Source organism: Triticum urartu, chromosome 2, assembly GCF_003073215.2.
Source record: "Triticum urartu cultivar G1812 chromosome 2, Tu2.1, whole genome shotgun sequence".
Classification (NCBI taxonomy): Eukaryota; Viridiplantae; Streptophyta; class Magnoliopsida; order Poales; family Poaceae; genus Triticum; species Triticum urartu.
This window is the reverse complement of record NC_053023.1, coordinates 324,722,087-324,741,393: the sequence shown is the minus strand read 5'-3', so window position 1 is coordinate 324,741,393 and position 19,307 is coordinate 324,722,087.

Genomic DNA, 19,307 nt, shown 5'->3' with positions numbered 1-19,307 from the left:
ACCCATTCCGAGAACATTTTCTGACCACTTATAAAATAATATTTCGGACATGTCGCAGGCGCGTGCAAGTGTGTCTGGGCTCAGAACGGACAACGGAAAGAACTGAGGGAACTCGGACAGATGCAAGTTTTGAAAACAAGATGATGCGATGCACATGATGACATGATGAAATGCAACACGCAGGCAAATGACATGGCAACGACGGCGAATAACTGGGAGATACCTGGCGCAACGGTCTCGGGGCGTCACAACACTCCACCACTACAAGAGGATCTCGTCCCGAGATCTAGGATAGCACCGGAGAGAAACGGAAAAGGAAGAGAAGAGGTAAAACTAAGTTGCTTCTTTGACAAACGAGTGGAACCAATGAACCTTGCGAGGTTGAACAAATTGAAAGAAAGAACACAACGAAGATGAACAAAGTTGAAAACACTTCGTTAGGAAAGAGGAACAAGGAACATTACTAGAACCTTGTAGGTTGAAAGACATAAGAAAAGTGTCACCAAGGACAAGAAGTACATGCAAGCACTCCGGATGAAATGAGATGTAGAAGGAACGATAAGGATTAATTACGACAACACTCCGGTTGGAAATGGAAGGCAATAATATGAACTTGTCAAAATGAAAGCACTTGGATGATACTCCAGTTAGAAGAGGAATGATAGACACAACACTTCGGTTAAAACAAGATAGAGGAGTAAAAAGAATGATATAATTTGGACAGCACTCCGACTATAAATGGACGGAATTGAACATGATCTTACGAAGATTGGATGATACTTGACGAAATCAACAACACACTGCCTCCAGATCTATTGAAAAAATGGCACAATGGATAAGAAAGATTTCAGACAGCACTCCGGTTGAGAAGGGCACGACACTCCGGTTGAATGGATAAGCAAAAAGGAAAGAACATGATCGTCACAAATACGAGATGATGAGTGAAGAGAGAAACAATACAAAGCCTCCAGAATGAATGTAAGAATGGAATCAAAAGAACGGAGGAGAAAACCACATCTTCTGCCTCAAATGAACTTGAAAAAAACATCTTTAGGAGAAAAATCGAACGGAGTTGTTGGAAAAACAACAACGAAAAGAGTAAGCTTAAAGTGGGCTTATGGGAAACAACTCAAAACTATGAGGTGAAATTCTGCCACTATGGAAACGAAAGATTGGATTGATATCAACAAGGAGACGAGAAACTATTTCACCACGAGGATAAATGAAGAACTTGGATCATTTATAAGCACCATAGATAGCGACAATCCTTAGGGGAAGCTTTCGGTGAAATATAAGCCCATCTAACTCCAATGAAGAGATTGATTGGTTGAAAAGATGTCTTGAACAAAGAGAAAATGATGGATTTAGATATGTCACTCTTGAAAACTTGTGAATCATGAAACATAAAGGGAAATTATCAACAATGACATAACACCACCTCAAAACATAAGATAGAAAGAATTGCACTTTGGAACGCAACATGAAGAATGCTTGATCCCCATCATGTAGAGCCTTCGTGAGAATCTCCGGTAATAAAAGAATGATCAAAAAGAAGTGAAGGATGAAAAGAATAAGATTGAGGCCTTGCAATGATTTACATGAATCTCCGTGGTGATATAATTGAGAGAGCTTGGAACTCAGGGAAAAAGAGAAGATGAAACAATTGAAAACGATAATTTTGATGAACCTCCGAAATAAGGAATTGCTCACTTGTATGAAACAAGGATAAAAATTACATTATGCTTATCCTTCATCAATATATATTGATGACGAGCAACGGATTTTGCATACTACTTATTCTCGTAGAAAGGATTAAGAGAGATATAGCGCAAACTTGAGAAGGTCTTCGACGAACCACCGGAAGGATTTGGAAAGAAACGAATGAATTGATACAATAACAACGAAAGAGAATTCTTGACCGAACCACCGGAAGAATTCAAAATGAAAATAGGAAAGGCACAATTCACCGGGAAGAATTGGAAAACGAAAGAAGATACTTGCTAGGATTTAGATACATGAGAACGAATAGATCCTGAGGTGATTAGAGAATACTTGACTGATGCACCTGTAAGATTTGGAGAACGAGAGCTGAAAGATTGAATGAATAATCCCGAAATGATGGCCTTCGGAGAATCAAACTGAAAAGAATCTTGAATTGCTCCGGATAGGTGGAAAGAATTCTCATAATCGAAAATAATTATGAGAGGATGGCATAAAGCTAGAACCATGAATCTTGAAGAGAATGGAGCAAGATTTAGAGGAAACACTTCCTCAGTCTTCAAATCCGAGAATGACGATGAGAAACACCACCATGATAATTGATGAGACATCCCGGTAGAATGAAAAGCGAAGAGGTTGAGCCAACAACGAAAAGAGTTTGAAAGATCTTGGGGAAAGACATATGACTGATGATAATTCATTCTTACGTCAAACTTGGAAAATAATTTGAGAGTAACTCCGAGAAAATAAGACGAGTCAAGTAAGATCCTGGGAAAAGACCTGTGGGTTAGGGCCCACTCAAAAAGAAACACCGTTGAACGATTTAAACGAGAGATTGCGCCGGTAGAATTAAGTTGCTTGAATGACATAACAATATCGAAAGTGTTTGAACGAATGCAGAGTGGAAACACGAATCTTCGAGATATCTTGAACACTCCGAAACAATTGAATAGCGAGAAGTGGATGATTACGAGGTGCACCGGCATAAGAAAGCACTTGAAATGAGGAAAGGATATGATCAACAAAGCTTGACATGGATCCACCGAAGAAGAAAACGAGTGAAGAGTGACGAACTTGAGGCTTCCTTAGTATCTTCCTGAGAATCACCGGATAAAAACATTGACGGAAAACAATGGAAAGACGTCCCATCAATAAAATGGATAGTTGATTAAGAAATCTGAATTCTTGAAGAAAAAGGGTGGGAGGGCGGGAAAAATAAAGGCAACTTGGGAAGGATGAAACAAACACCATTGAGACAGCTTAGAATAGATCTTGTGGACGTTGAAAAGATCGGATCCACTTGAAGAGAAACACACTGATTCAGAAGAAGTTGAGATGACAAACTCGATGACCAAGAAGGATTAATATTCCCATAGAAATATGAGAAGACCACTTAGGAAAGGTATGGAATCAACACTTGACATTGAAGCAACTCGAATACCACAACTCAAAACAAAGCAAAGGATTGGCTTACAAAATAAGCCGGAACAAACATATGATAGAGATTTCGTCCGAAGTTTTTGTGGTGGGGCCCACATGAGCTCGATCGTACAGCACCATCATGTACAAGGCAGTGCACATGATATACGAAGCGTCCCCGAGTCGGCATAGCCAAGGACTCTTTAAGACACAACGAGACCACTGTAAAACCAACTGTGGATAGGCGGACCACTAGACGTCGAACCCCAATCTCATATCATGCATCTGTCGAAAAGATATCCTAGGAGCTACTTGAATTCCAACTTATAAACTCCCGAAACTTTATGGTTATGCAATCAGGTGTTGGGGATACAGGGGAAGCATAATATCTCACCCAAAACTAGCAAATCCTACATCCAGTTGTATCCATCCTTCAACACATAACCAAGAAACCTTCGGAAATCATTTACCTCAACCTTCGAAAAGCATCCGTTATACGAGTTATGGCAATACTCCCGAACTCCCGCCCCAGTACTAGGTGGCATAGAGGTTATCTCACCCACAACTGCATAAAAGAGATTTTCGATGTCGGCGAAACTCAGGTATTCCAGAACTGCAACGATAAAATTGTGATGACAACACCTCGGAGCTCAACTCCCCGGGACACTGCCACAACCCCTAAATGTCAGGAGGCACCAAGAACAATGTTCTCGTGACAAAACCATCAGAACGATTCCAAGATACCCGCGTGATCCTAAAAAAATCGTGAAATTTGAGGAGAGAAGAGTCAAAACTCTACGTCAGGAGGCCTCACCAGAGGGACGAAGGGAGTGAGGAGTAAAAAGAATCCTACTCTCCAATATATATAATCCTATAAGACTCAAAACATTTTTTTTAGACTCAACAACGCCAGTGATTCGATCAAGCAGGAGGCTCCTAAGTCGGGGATGACTCTGATTACCAACTTGTAACACCCACGATGCGGCTATATCTCCCACGTGTCGGAGCACGACTTAGAGGCATAAACGAATAGTAGGCATGTCGCAAGAGGGGTAATCTTTACACATCCCATGTACTGAATAAGAAAGGGATAAAGAGTTGGCTTACAATCGCCACTTCACACAATACATAAATATAGCATTACATCATCCAGAATACAATCAAGGTCCGACTACGGAACCAAAATAAAGAAAGACCACCCCTAATGCTAGATCCCCGATCGCCCCAACTGGGCTCCACTACTGATCAACTGGAAACGAAACAAGACTACGAACACGATCTTCATCGAGCTCCCACTGGAGCTGGATTGCGTCACCTGCACTGATATCATCGGGACCTGCAACTGTTTGGAAGTATCTGTGAGTCACGAGGACTCAGCAATCTCACACAGACAAGTCTGGAAACTTCTCATGAGCATATATTAGATTTGGTACTGTTCTGCCCTAAACCATATTTTAGAGTTGTTAAACATGCAAACTAGTGCCACCATGTTAAACTAGGCATTTTTCTACCCCATTTACATATAAAGTTTGTTAGGTTTGGAGCTACGGTTATTAAGTTATGAATTAAAACATTTTAGCATGGCATAGGAGCAAATTAAACCAAACAACATTTTAAACATGTTAAACATGGATGAAAATGACATATTATGAAACTAGATGAAAAACTAAGCATTTTACATATATAAATTATTTTAAACCGATGCACGGTTGAGAAGTTATTAAAAGCATGAAGCCTTGGGGGTTTTCTGCAAAACAGGTCTTATCTGGATAATAGATAAATACGTAGGCAGGAAAAAAAACATCAACGGGCCTAATTTCCAGTGCAAGTTGGGCTAACAGAGAGGAGGCTGTGGGGAGCTCACCCTGGGCTGAGGCCCACAATGAAGAGGATAGGGGCGCGCTGGGCCTTGGGGAGGCGCTAGCCTCACGCGTGCGCACTGGGCCTAGCGAGGAGAAGACGCGGTCAACGCGAGCGGTCGTCTTGCTCGTTTTCCTTGCGCACAAAGACGAGCGGGAGGAGCAAAAGCAGGGCACGACGACGGCAGGGGACTTGGCGCACGGTGGAGCGACGGGAACCGGAGGCGGACCTCGCCGGGGATGGAGGGATCCGGGTGCAGGGTCCCCGGATCCGGCGACGGGCGATGCATCTGGCAGGACGAGAAAGAGCAGGTGGGACTTGGCGGTCAACGCGCCAGGGGCGTCCTCCTCTGTCTGCTCCTGACAGAGGGATGCAGCGCGGCGCAGAGGAGACCAGGAAGACAGGGACGAGTGCTGTTCTGGTACCCAGACTGGTCGAAGACGAGTCCTGAAGGGCGGTGGCCATGCATCGGGGCGGCGTGCTCCTCGTTCCTTGCAATGACGGAGCTTGTGGACTTGGCGTTCATGGGCGGTCCAGGGGTACCAGAGAGAGAGGAGGAGGAACGACATGAGAGAGAGGGAGATCGAGGAGGAAAGGGAATAAGAAGGAGCAGGGGAGGCAGGCGCGCTCGGGTGTAGCAGATCGAGCAGCTCGATCGGGAGGCGCGCTGGCTTCAGGTGAAGCTCTGGTTGGTGGGATAGGATTGAGAGGAGGAGGGGCTCGCTGGTTGGGTGGATCGATGTGACAAAGGGGATTGGCTCGAGGATGCAATCAAGGAGGGAAGGTGTGGTCGGCTACGCTGGTTGGATCGGGAGGGATCCCGAGGAAGGTGGAGGCTGGTCAGGGAAGGATCCCAAGGAACATACGAGAGTGGGTGGCGGCGCAAGGGGAATAGGGTTAGGCCAGGGTTTAGGCTGATCTGGTTAGGGGGTGGTGTAATATATGGCAAGTGGAATTTTTGGTAGGGGCATTTGGTACCTTTGATTTTAATCAGACGATTTCAAAAAAATAGATTAGGGGGCCCAATTAAGGAATCGGAGATATTTTGTAGATGTTTGGGGATGAACTAGACACAACGGTAGCGACAGGTTCGGGTTCGGGACAGCTTCGGACGCGCATGAGAGGTCTATGCACGGCGCAAAGAGGGTAGGCATGGGCCTAGGTGGACTGTGGAGAGTGAGTTGGTCTGACAGAAGAGGGAAGAGATGCAGTCCGACACGGTTTTCGGAGACCGAAAACGTCCGACGTTTGATCGACTATATTGTCGCTATAGTTATCCGTTGGGCTATCAAACGAACTCCGAATGCGATGAAACTTGGCAGGCAACCTACTAACAACAAAACAACACCGCACGCCAACTTTCAACCCATTCCGAGAACATTTTCCGGCCACTTAGAAAATAATATTTCGAACGTGCTGCGGGCGCGTGCAAGTGTGTCTGGGCTCAGAACGGACAACGGAAAGAACTAAGGGAACCCGGACGGATGCAAGTTTTGAAAACAAGATGATGCAATGCACATGATGACATGATGAAATGCAACAAGCAGGCAAATGAAATGGCAATGACGGCGAATAACTGGGAGACACCTGGCGCAACAGTCTCGGGGCATCACATCCATGGCCTCTTCAAATCTGTTTAGCACATCTTGCACGTGTCCAGTCATCATTTGCTGAAATTTATCATGTAGCCCTTTGTTCGTCATGTTCTCCCAATCTGTCTCATCGGCTTGTGATCCTGCCATGGTTAGCAGCAATAGAAACACACAAGAATATGATCCTACAGACTACTAGGAAGTGGTGGTGGTGGTGGTGGTGGTGTGTCACAAATCCGGCAAGCGAATCTCAAATTCTTACCAGTTCTTACCCAACAGCAGGTGGTGATTGGCAACCGTGGTAGTCAAAACTCTCAAAGATTGGATAGAGCGATTGCCAGGTGGTGTCAAACGCACGATGTAGATGTATGTGGAGATGGGAAGACTTATGATATGGTAGCAAAAATGTCAGCAATAATCAATTCAGAGATGCAAAGTTGAATAAATGCTCAACGATGGTACTGTGCTGGTCCTAGGCTAGACCGTACTAGAGACGCGAGCCTAGAACACGAACAAAATCACAGCGCGGCACGTAAACAAGGGAGGAGCACTCTTTGAAATTTTTTCCCTTTTTCACTTTTTTTCCACTTTTTTCCTCTTTTTTTGCTCCGCAACAATTATTTTTTCGAAAAAGTCTACAAATGGTCTAAAAACTGGCTAGCCAGAATTTTCCAGACTTAGTTTTTTTAGTTTGGAACTATTTTTCTACTACGGGTAGCATAGAATCTCGGGAGTCCTACTCTGTCACGACTCGGAGTGTGGCGTGATCTGGAACTCGAAAACAAAGCAACCAATACTGGACATGGACTAGGACTGGTGGCGGAGATGAATCTGGTGGAACTCGGACTGGTGGTATATCTGGACTCGGATTGGTGGTGGTATATGGCGATTGTATATCTAGACTCGGATTGGTGGTGGTATATGATGATGGTATATGTGGACTCGGATTGGTGGTTGTATATGGCATCGGTGATGTATATGGTGGGGTGGTGGTATATGGTAATGATGATGACGATGGTGCGGCGGCGGCGTGACAACCTGTGAACAGAACTCGAAACTCTAAGGGACTAGACGCTAAGACCAGTAACTCGACACGACGATGCAACCGCAAATTCAACAAAGCAAAACTCTAAAAAGACTATGCAAAGGCTCAGATTAGTTCGGATATGGTGACCTAACCCTAATTTTTTTGGCTTTTTCGTGGACTATAGGTATGAAGAACAGACTCGACCTAAACTACGAAAAACTGTAAAATCTCACCGAGCAACCTGGAAATCTGATACCACTTGATAGAGGCAAAGGTGTCCCGATGTTTCGTTGAGATGGTGGCTATTGTTTTCTGTGGGAGTCGACCTTGACGATCCGACTACGAATGTGCAAGACGTCGCGCCTTAGCAATCGCTAAACCAACTTTCGAGGGTTATTGACCACGCCGGAGCAAGATCAACCTGACCACGAGGGTCTGTTTCCTGTGAGCAAATGAAGAGCAAGCAAGAAACTGAGATTGCAATCTGGATATTGCGAATATAAGATGAAAGCTTTATTGATCAAGGTGGGGTTCTGGGATGCCTTTGTCTGGTCGTTGAACACAAACGAAGTACGCGAAGTTGCAGCTATGGCGAACTTTAATCTAAACAAAACCCAAAGTCTAAGCGATGCCCTAAGGGATGTACATATGGAGGAAGAGGGGGGGATTTCGTGGCCCTTGGAGGAGTGGTCCGAAACCAACCCTAACTCTTGTTTCCCAACACATACGGACTCTAAAAACAGCCTATACTTAAGTATTTCGAAAATACATGGGCCTGGCCCAATAATAAGGTGACGCAACACCTAAAATAGCCTCTAGACGAAATTCATGAAGTGGCATCTTGTATATTTCGTCCAAGGCGTCATGCACTCCTTATGGTGGCTTCAAAGTCCTGAAATCATCACTTGTAACTCCGTTCTTGACCCCCTTGCGCATGCCATCATCTCCATGCTTGAACTTGATCCAAGGTTCATCTTTCTTGTCTAAGCTAGGCCCTTCATTTGTAAGAAAAACAAATGTATCCAATTTAGGCAGCATCATATTCTTAGGAACATTAGAATCGTTACCAAGAAACGAAAGTACCTGATAATTCAATTGGCGTGCGCGAGCTCTAGTAATTGGTCCAGTATGTATAGCAGCAGAGGTTGTGGGTGTAACAATGGTATTGATGTCCTCATCATAACGGCGCAGGTCATGTTGATAAATTGCTGATCGAGCCGCTGCTAAGTCTCTCTCCTCATCTAACAAGTCAAGTGCATCCTGTCGGGCTTGTTCGTTTTTAGCTTCAATTTAAGCCGCCACACGAGGCAAGTCATGATGGATGTCACTAGGCAGCACCGCTTTCGCTCCATAAACCATGAAGAAAGGTGTATAACCTATAGACCTGTTAGGAGTGGTGTTGATACTCCACAACACCGAATGTAACTCCTCTACCCAACAACCCGACGTTCGCTGCAAGGGAACCATAAGCCGGGGCTTGAGACCTTTTTAAGATTTCCTGATTTTCTCTCTCAGCCTGACCATTGGATTGAGGGTGAGCTACAGAAGAAACATCAAGCCGGATATGCTCACGTTGACAAAACTCCTCCATAACCCCTTGGGATAAATTAGTGCCATGTCAGTGATAATGCTGTGTGGAAAACCAAAGCGAAAGATCAGCTTTTTCATAAACTGAACTGATGTGGATGCATCACACTTACTCACTGGCTCTGCCTCAACCCATTTTGTGAATTTGTCAACTGCCACTAAAAGATCTGTCTTTTTATCCTTAGACCTTTTGAAAGGTCCAACCATGTCAAGCCCCGAGACCGCAAACGACCAAGTGATTGGAATCATCCGCAACTCTTGAGCCGGCACATGTGCTCGCCGTGCAATTTTTGACATCCATCACACCTACTGACCAGATGCTCTGCATCAGCGTGAGCCGTCGACCAGTAAAAACCATGACGAAAAGCTTTGGCCACAAGAGACTTTGACCCGGCGTGATGACCACAATCCCCTTCATGAATCTCACGAAGTATTTCTTGGCCATCTTCAGGAGAAACACATCGCTGAAACGCTCCAGAGACGCTGCGATGGTATAACTCTCCACCAGAAATCGTCATTGATTTGGATCGCCGGGTTATCTGTCGGGCCAGGGTCTCATCCTCTGGCAACTCGCCCCGGGTCATGTAAGCCAAGAACGGTACTGTCCAATCTGGGATGACGTGAAGAGCCGCCACCAACTATGCTTCCGGGTCAGGAACGGCTAAATCTTCCTCTGTAGGTAACTGAACAGACGGGTTATGCAAAACATCCAAAAAGGTATTAGGTGGCACCGGCTTAAAGCATCGGCTGCTTCGTTCTTCCTAGGGTCAATGTGTTCCACCTGATAACCTTTAAAATGTCCTGCAACAGCATCAACTTCACGGCGATAAGCCGCCATGAGAGGGTCCTTGGAATCCCACTTGCCTGACACCTGTTGAGCCACCAAATCTGAATCGCCAAGACACCGGACCCGGCTCAGGCTCATCTCTTTAGCCATTCGAAGACCATGGAGCAAGGCTTCATACTCTGCTGCATTGTTAGTACAAGGAAATATCAGTCACAACACATAACAAAACTTATCACCTCGAGGGGAAGTTAAAACAACCCCAACCCCTGAGCCTTCCAACTGTCTAGACCCATCAAAGTGAATCGTCCAATACGTGTTGTCTGGTTTGTCCTCTGGCATCTGCATCTCTGTCTAGTCATTAATAAAGTCAACCAGAGCTTGAGATTTGATCGTAGTACGTGGCACATACTTCAACCCATGAGATCCAAGTTCAATGGCCCATTTGGCGACTCGTCCAGTAGCTTCTCTATTTTCAATGATGTCTCCCAAAGGAGCAGAGCTAACCACAGTGATTGGGTGACCCTGAAAGTAATGTCTGAGCTTTCGACTTGCCATGAACACCCCATACACGAGCTTCTGCCAATGTGCATATCTTTGTTTAGATTTAATCAGCACCTTACTGACGTAGTAAACCGGCCGTAGAACCAGATGTTCCTTGCCAGCCTCCTTGCGCTCCACCACAATTGCAACACTAACAGCTCGTGAGTTAGCGGCTACATATAACAATAGCGACTCTTTATCAACTGGAGCAGCAAGAACCGGCGGCTTAGCAAGCTGTTTCTTCAGACTCTCAAAGGCAGAGTTTGCAGCATCACTCCAAATGAAATCATCCGTCTTTTTCATCATCTGATACAAAGGCATCGCCTTCTCCCCTAAACGGCTTATGAACCGGCTCAAAGCAGCGACTCGACCCGCCAGCCGTTGAACGTCATTGATGCACACCGGTTTGGCCAGGGAGGTGATTGCCTTAATTTTCTCCAGGTTAGCTTCAATGCCTCTGTTAGACACCAAAAAACCCAAGAGTTTGCCAGCTGGGACTCCAAAAACACACTTGGTCGGGTTAAGCATCATCTTGTAGACCCGTAGGTTATCAAAGGTCTCCTTCAGATCTGTTACCAAGGTTTCCTCTTTTCTGGACTTCACCACTATATCATCCACATAAGCATGAACATTACGCCCAATCTGATTGTGAAGGCAATTCTGCATACATCGTTGATAAGTCGCCTGGGCACTCTTAAGCCCAAAAGGCATAGACACATAGCAGAAGGCTCCAAACGGAGTGATGAAAGCTGTCTTCTCCTGGTCCTTGACTGCCATCTTGATCTGATGATAACCTGAATACGCATCTAGAAAACTCAAACGCTCACAACCCGTCGTAGCATCAATGATTTGATCAATACGAGGGAGAGCAAAAGGGTCAGCTGGGCAAGCTTTGTTTAAATCTGTGTAATCCATACACATACGCCAAGTGCCATTCTTCTTGAGTACAAGCACCGGGTTAGCCAACCACTCTGGGTGAAAAACTTCCACAATGAACCCGACCGTCAAGAGTCGGGCCACTTCTTCTCCTATGGCCTTATGCCTTTCCTCGTTAAACCGTCGGAGAAACTGCCTGACCGGCTTAAACTTCGGATCAATATTAAGAGTGTGCTCAGTGAGTTCTCTCGGGACACCCGGCATGTCAGAAGGTTTCCATGCAAAGATGTCCCAGTTCTCACGAATGATCTCGATGAGCGCGCTTTCCTATTTTGGATCCAAGTTGGCACTGACGATGAACTGCTTGGATGAGTCGCCAGGCACAAAATCAACCGTTTTGGTGTCATCAACTGACTTGAATTTCAACACCGGTTCATGTTCTATTGTTGGATTCGTTAAAGACGTCATGTCTGCCGGATCAACATTATCTTTATAAAACTTTAACTCCTCAGTTGCACAAACAGACTCAGCATAAGAGGCATCTCCTTCTTCACACTCCAGGGCTATTTTCCGGGTTCCGTGTACTGTAATGGTGCCTTTATAACCCGGCATCTTGAGCTGCAGATATACATAACGCAGCCAGGCCATGAATTTGGCATAAGCGGGCCGTCCAAACAGAGCATGATATGGGCTTTTGATCTTAACCACCTCAAAAGTTAACTTCTCAGCTCTGGAATCATATTCATCCCCAAAGGCTACTTCTAGTTCAATCTTGTCAACTGGGTATGCTGACTAGCTAGGTACAACACCGTGAAAAACAATGTTGGATTGCTTAAGACTCTTATCAGTCAACCCCATCCGACGGAACGTCTCATAGTAGAGGATGTTGATGCTACTACCTCCGTCCATGAGCACTTTAGTGAATTTATATCCACCAACCTGAGGTGCCACTACCAAGTGATGAGGACATCAATACCATTATTACACCCACAGCCCCTACTGTTACATATACTGGACCAATTACTAGAGCTCGCGCACGCCAATTAAATTACCAGGTACTTTCGTTTCATGGTAATGATTCTAATGTTCATGAGATTATGATGCTGCCTAAATTGGATACATTTGTTTTGCTTACAAATGAAGGGCCTAGCTTGGAGAAGGATGAACATTAGAGCAAGAACACGCATGGAGTTGATGGCATGCGCAAGGGGATCAAGAACGGAGTTACAAGTGATGATTTCAGGACTTTGAAGCCGCCATAAGGAGTGCATGAAGCCTTGGACGAAATATACAAGATGCCACTTCATAATATTCGTCCATAGGCTATTCTAGGTGCTGCGTCACCTTATTAATGGGCCAGGCCCATGTAATTTCGAAATACTTAAGTATAGGCTATTTTTAGAGTCCGTATGTGTGGGGAAACAAGAGTTAGGGTTGGTCTCGGACCCCACCCTCAAGGGCCACGAAATTCCCCCCTCTTCCTCCATATATACAGCCCTTAGGGCGTCGTTTAGACTTTGGGTTTTGTTTAGATTAAAAGTTCGCCATAGCTGCAACTTCGTGTACTTCGTTTGTGTCCAACGACCAGACCAAGACGTCACAGAACCCCACCTTGATCAATAAAGCTTTCATCTTATATTCGCAATATCCCGATTGCAATCTCAGTTTCTTGCTTGTTCTTCGTTTGCTCGCAGGAAACAGACCCTCGTGGTCAGGTTGATCGTGCTCCGGCGTGGTCAATAACCCTCGGAAGTTGGTTTAGCGATTGCTAAGGCGCGACGTCTCGCACGTCCGTAGTCGGATCGTCAAGATCGACTCCCATAGAAAACGATAGCCACCATCTCATCGAAACATCGGGACACCTTAGCCTCTATCAAGTGGTATCAGATTTCCAGGTTGCTCGGTGAGATTTTACAGTTTTTCGTAGATTAGATCGAGTCTGTTCTTCATACCTACAGTCCACGAAAAAGCCACACAAAAAAAAATTAGGGTTAGTTCATCATATCCGAACCAATCTGAGCCTTTGCATAATCTTTTTAGGGTTTTTGCTTTGTTGAATTTGCAGTTGCATCGTCGTGTCAAGTTGCTGGTCTTAGAGTCTAGTCTTTTAGAGTTTCGAGTTCTGGTCATAAGTTGTCACGCCGCTGCCGCACCATCATCATCGCCCATCTACCACCATTGCTTATCCGCCACCGCTCTGAATCCGTATCCATATACCACCACCAATCCATATCCATATACCACCACCAATCTATATCCATATACCACCACCGCTGCCATATACCACAACCATATATCCACCACTAATCCGAGTTCTTCTCATATTAGGTTTGTTCTTGAGATCAATCTAAATTCCGATTCGTGTTTTCTGGCCTGCGTAGGTCTCGAAAAAAAAAGAGTCTGGAGACCCCCGGGCAGTTTTTAGGCCAAAATTTTCACAGGTAAAATTTTTTCCCTATCCTATTTTTAGGCTTTTCTGAGTCTTTTGAGCCACGTGCCATCATAGTGATTTTTTGTCGCACTTTTTCGTCGTCGCTGCCCTGATTTCCGAAAAAAAAGTGAAAAAAAAATTCATGCCCATCCTATCAGTTTGACGAGGGAAGAGTTTTGAGACACTCGCCATTATAGTGATTTTTCGCAAAAAAAGAGGAGCGCAAAAAAAGGAGCGCAAAAAAAAGAGCGAAAAAAAAGAATTCCAGAGTGTGCTTTTCCCTTATTTACGTGCAGCGCCGTGATTTTGTTAGTGTTCTAGGCTCGCGTCTCTAGCACGGTCTAGCCTAGGACCAGCACAGTACCGTCGTTGAGCGTTTATTCAACTTTGCATCTCTGAATTGATTATTGCTGACCCTTTTTGCTACCATACTATAAGCCTTCCCAGCTCCACATACATCTACGTCGTGCGTTTGACTCTCCCTGGCAATCGCTCTATCCAAGCTTTTGAGAGTTTTGACTACAACGGTTGCCGATCACCTCCTGCTGCTGGGTAAGAACTGGTAAGAATTTGAGATTTGCTTGACGGATTTGTGACACCCGCCACCACCACCACCACTTGTTAGTAGTCTGTAGGATCATATTCTTGTGTGTTTCTATTGCTGCTAACCATGCCAGGATCACAAGCCGACGAGACTGACTGGGAGAACTTGACGAACAAGGAGCTTCATGATACGTTTCAGCAAATGATGAGTGGACAGGTGCAAGATGTGATAAAAAGATTTGAAGAGGCCATGGAGAAGATAGATGGCATGGAGAAGACGTTTGAAACAAAGCTCGATAACAAGTTTGCTGAATTGCTTTCGCGTTTTCCACCACCACCACCGGCTGCTCCTGCCGCACCTCTGCAACAACAGCAACAACATCGACTACCTCCACGTCGGGAAACAGCCCTCCGCCGAGCGAGCCGTGTCCCTCTTCAGTCGGGCCAAACTGCTGGTGCTGCTGTTGATACTTCTGTGGCTCCTACTGCTGATGTGGAGGAGGATGATTATGTGGGAGATTATGAGGATGAGGTTGATCATAATCATAACTACGTGCCACCACCAGCACAGCAACCACCAGGTCGTCCACATGCAAATAATGGCAATGGTAGGGCTCACCCTCAGGTACGAGATCATGACCATCTCCCTAAACTAAAATTGAATATTCCACCATTTGAGGGTAGATATGTTCCTGATATATATCTTACTTGGGAGTTAGAAACTGAACAACGATTTACATGTTTACAATATCCCGAGGAGAGACGTGTTCCTGCTGCTGTTTGTGCATTCACTAGTTTTGCATGTGTTTGGTGGTCTGAGCATTCTAGATTATATCCTATTCCGGCTACTTGGGCTGCTTTGAAAACTGCTATGCGTACTCGTTGGGTTCCACCATATTATCAACGTGAATTACTTCAAAAATTGCAGTGCTTAAGACAGGGAAAAAATTCTGTAGAAGAATATTATCCGGAATTACAAACTGGCATGATTAGATGTGGTGTTGTTGAGGAGAATGAAGCTATGCTTGCACGTTTTATGGGTGGATTAAATAGAGAGATTCAGACGATTCTAGAGTATAAGGAGTATACTAATATCACTCGTTTATTCCATCTTGCTTGTAAAGCTGAAACGTGAAGTGCAGGATCGACAGGCATTGGCGCGGACTAACTTTTCTGCAGGTCGACCTCATCATGGACACCACGTGCATCATCTACTTCCACACGTTCTGCTACACCCGGCGCCTCCGTCGGCTGCCACCTCCACCCGTGATACAATAAAGCAGGCACAATCACCACTATCTGCCAAGAGCACACCTTCTGGGCCTGCAAAGAGCTCTTCTTCATCCATGGCCATCAACAGGGCACACACGTGATATTATTTGTCGTCGTTGTAAGGGAAGAGGAAATTTTGCGAGAGAATGCAAATCTCGGCGTGTGATGATTGTTACTGAGGATGGTGGGTATGAGTCTGCTAGTGACTATGATGAGGTGACTTTGGCTCTTATTACACATGAATAACACGGTGGAGAGGATTCTGATCATGAGACGCAATACATGGCTGCTGAAGATGCCGACAGGTATGAATGTTTAGTTGCTCAACGTGTTTTGAGTGTGCAGGTTACACAAGCTGAGCAAAATCAGAGGCGTAATTTGTTCCATACAAAGGGAGTTGTGAAGGAACGTTCTGTTCGCTTCATCATAGATGGAGGGAGCTGCAATAACTTGACTAGCATGGAGATGGTGGAGAAGCTATCTCTCACCACAAGACCACATCCACATCCTTACTACATCCAATGGTTCAACAACAGTGGCAAGGTTAAGGTAACACGTACTGTTCGTGTGCATTTTAGTATCTCTACATATGCTGATATGTTGATTGTGATGTGGCACCTATGCAAGCATGTTCATTATTACTTGGTAGACCATGGCAATTTGATAAAAATTATGTACACCATGGTAGAAACAATCAGTATACTCTTGTTCATAAGGATAGAAATATTACTTTGCTTCCTATAACTCGTGATTCCATTTTGAAAGATGGTATTAATAGAGCTAATAAAGCAAAACAGGAGAAAAATAAGAGTGAAAATCAGATTGTGGCAAAAGAATTTGAGCAACAATAATAAACCATCTAGTGTTGTTTCTGAAATTAAATTGAAAAATGCATGTTTACTTGCCACCAAATCTGATATTAATGATCTAGATTTTAGCAAATCTGTTTGCTATGCTTTTGTGTGCAAAGGGGCATTATTTTCATTCGAGGACGTGCCTTCCTCCTTGCCTCCTGCTATCACTAACATTTTGCAGGAGTTCGCTGATGTCTTTCCACAAGGCATGCCACTGGGATTACCACCTATTAGAGGGATTGAGCATCAAATTGACTTAATTCCCAGTGCATCATTACCCAACCGTGTACCATACCGTACCAATCCGGAGGAGACGAAGGAGATTATGCGTCAAGTACAAGAACTGCTCGACAAAGGTTATATACACGAATCCCTTAGTCCTTGTGATGTTCCTATCATTTTTGTGCCGAAAAAGGATGGTACGTCGCGTATGTGCGTTGATTGTAGAGGCATTAATAATATTACTATTTGTTATCGTCATCATATTCCTAGGCTAGATGATATGCTTGATGAATTGAGTGGCTATACAATATTCTCCAAAGTTGATTTGCGTAGTGGATACTATCAAATTTGTATGAAATTGGGAGATGAATGGAAAACAGCATTTAAAACTAAGTTTGGATTATATGAGTGGTTAGTCATGCCTTTTGGGTTAACTAATGCACCTAGTACTTTCATGAGATTAATGAACGAAGTTTTATGTGCTTTCACTGGACGATTTGTGGTAGTTTACTTTGATGACATATTGATTTATAGCAAATCTTTGGAGGAACATTTGGAACATTTATGTGCTGTTTTTATTGCTCTACGTGATGCACGTTTGGTTGGAAACCTTGGAAAGTGCACCTTTTGCACCGACCGAGTATCTTTTCTTGGCTATGTTGTTACTCCACAGGGAATTGAAGTTGATAAAGCCAAGACTGAAGCTATTGAGAGTTGGCCGCAGCCCAAAAGGGTCACACAAGTGAGGAGTTTCCTTGGCCTCGCTGGATTCTATAGGCGTTTTGTGAGAGATTTCAACACCATTGCTGCACCTCTCAACAAGCTTACAAAGAAGGATGTGCCTTTTGTTTGGGGTACCGCACAGGAAGAAGCCTTCATGGTATTGAAAGATAAGTTGACACATGCTCCTTTACTCCAAGTTCCTGATTTTAATAAGAATTTTGAGCTTGAATGTGATGCTAGTGGAATTGGATTAGGAGGTGTGTTATTACAAGATGGCAAACCTGTTGCATACTTTTCTGAAAAATTGAGTGGGCCTAGTCTGAACTATTCTACTTATGATAAAGAATTATATGCTCTTCTTCGGACCATAGAAACATGGCAACATTATTTATGGCCCAAAGAATTTGTTATACATTCTGATCATGAATCTTTGAAACACATTAGAAGTCAAGAAAAACTGAACTGTAGACATGCTAAATGGGTTGAATTCATTGAGACTTTCCCTTATGTCATTAAACACAAGAAGGGTAAAGAAAATGTTATTGCTGATGCTTTGTCTCGTTGTTATACTATGCTTTCACAACTTGACTTTAAAATGTTTGGTTTGGAGACCATCAAAGATCAATATGTGCATGATGCTGAATTTAAAGATGTATTGTAGAATTGTAAGGAAGGGAGAACTTGGAACAAGTTCGTTCTTAACGATGGATTTGTGTTTCGTGCTAACAAGCTATGCATTCCAGCTAGCTCCGTTCGTCTTTTGTTGTTGTAGGAGGCGCATGGAGGAGGATTAATGGGACACTTTGGCGTCAAGAAGACGGAGGATATACTTGCTACAGTTTTCTTTTGGCCAAAGATGAGATGGGATGTTGAGCGTTTTATTGCTCGCTGCACTACATGTAAAAAAGCTAAGTCACGACTCAATCCTCATGGTTTATATATGCCTTTTCCTGTACCTAGTGTTCCTTGGGAGGATATATCTATGGACTTTTTTTTAGGTTTACCTCGAACAAAGAATGGGAGGGATAGCATATTTGTTGCCGTGGATAGGTTCTCGAAAATGGCACACTTTATACCATGTCATAAAAGCGATGATGCTGTTAATGTTGCTGATTTGTTCTTTCGTGAAATTATTCTCTTGCATGGTGTGCCAAATACTATTGTTTGAGATCATGATACTAAATTTCTTAGCCACTTTTGGAGATGTGGCTAATTTGGGGACTAAACTGCTTTTTAGTACTACTTGTCACCCCCAAACTGATGGACAAACTGAAGTAGTGAATAGAACATTGTCTAGTATGCTTAGGGCTGTTTTGAAGACTAACAAGAACATGTGAGAAGAATGCTTGCCTCATATTGAATTTGCTTATAATCGTTCATTCCATTCTACTACTAAGATGTGCCCTTTTGAAATTGTGTATGGTTTCCTACCTCGTGCACCTATTGATTTGTTGCCTCTTCCATCTTTGGAGAAGGTTAATTTCAAGGTTGGAAAAAGCGGTAGGCGTAAGCAAGGCGGTTGGCCTTCGCCTAGTGCCTAGGCAGTGCTTAAGCGCCCTAGGCACAGCCTATGCGGTTATGTAATTTTTACTATCGGGGTGTATATGTGGTTATTATATGTGTATTTTATTAATTTAGGGCGTATAAGTATGTTAACTACTAGTAGTATGAATGGAATATGGCCCTTTTGGCATATCAGTGCAATATGGCATGATTTCTCGCTTGGGTAGAGAATTTCTTACTTCCTCTGCCTAGACTTCTGCTTATGCCCTAGGCGAGGCGTTTGGTCATTGCCTAGAGCCTAGGCGTGCCTAAGCGCCTCCTAGGCACTGCCTTTTCCAAAAGAGGTTAATTT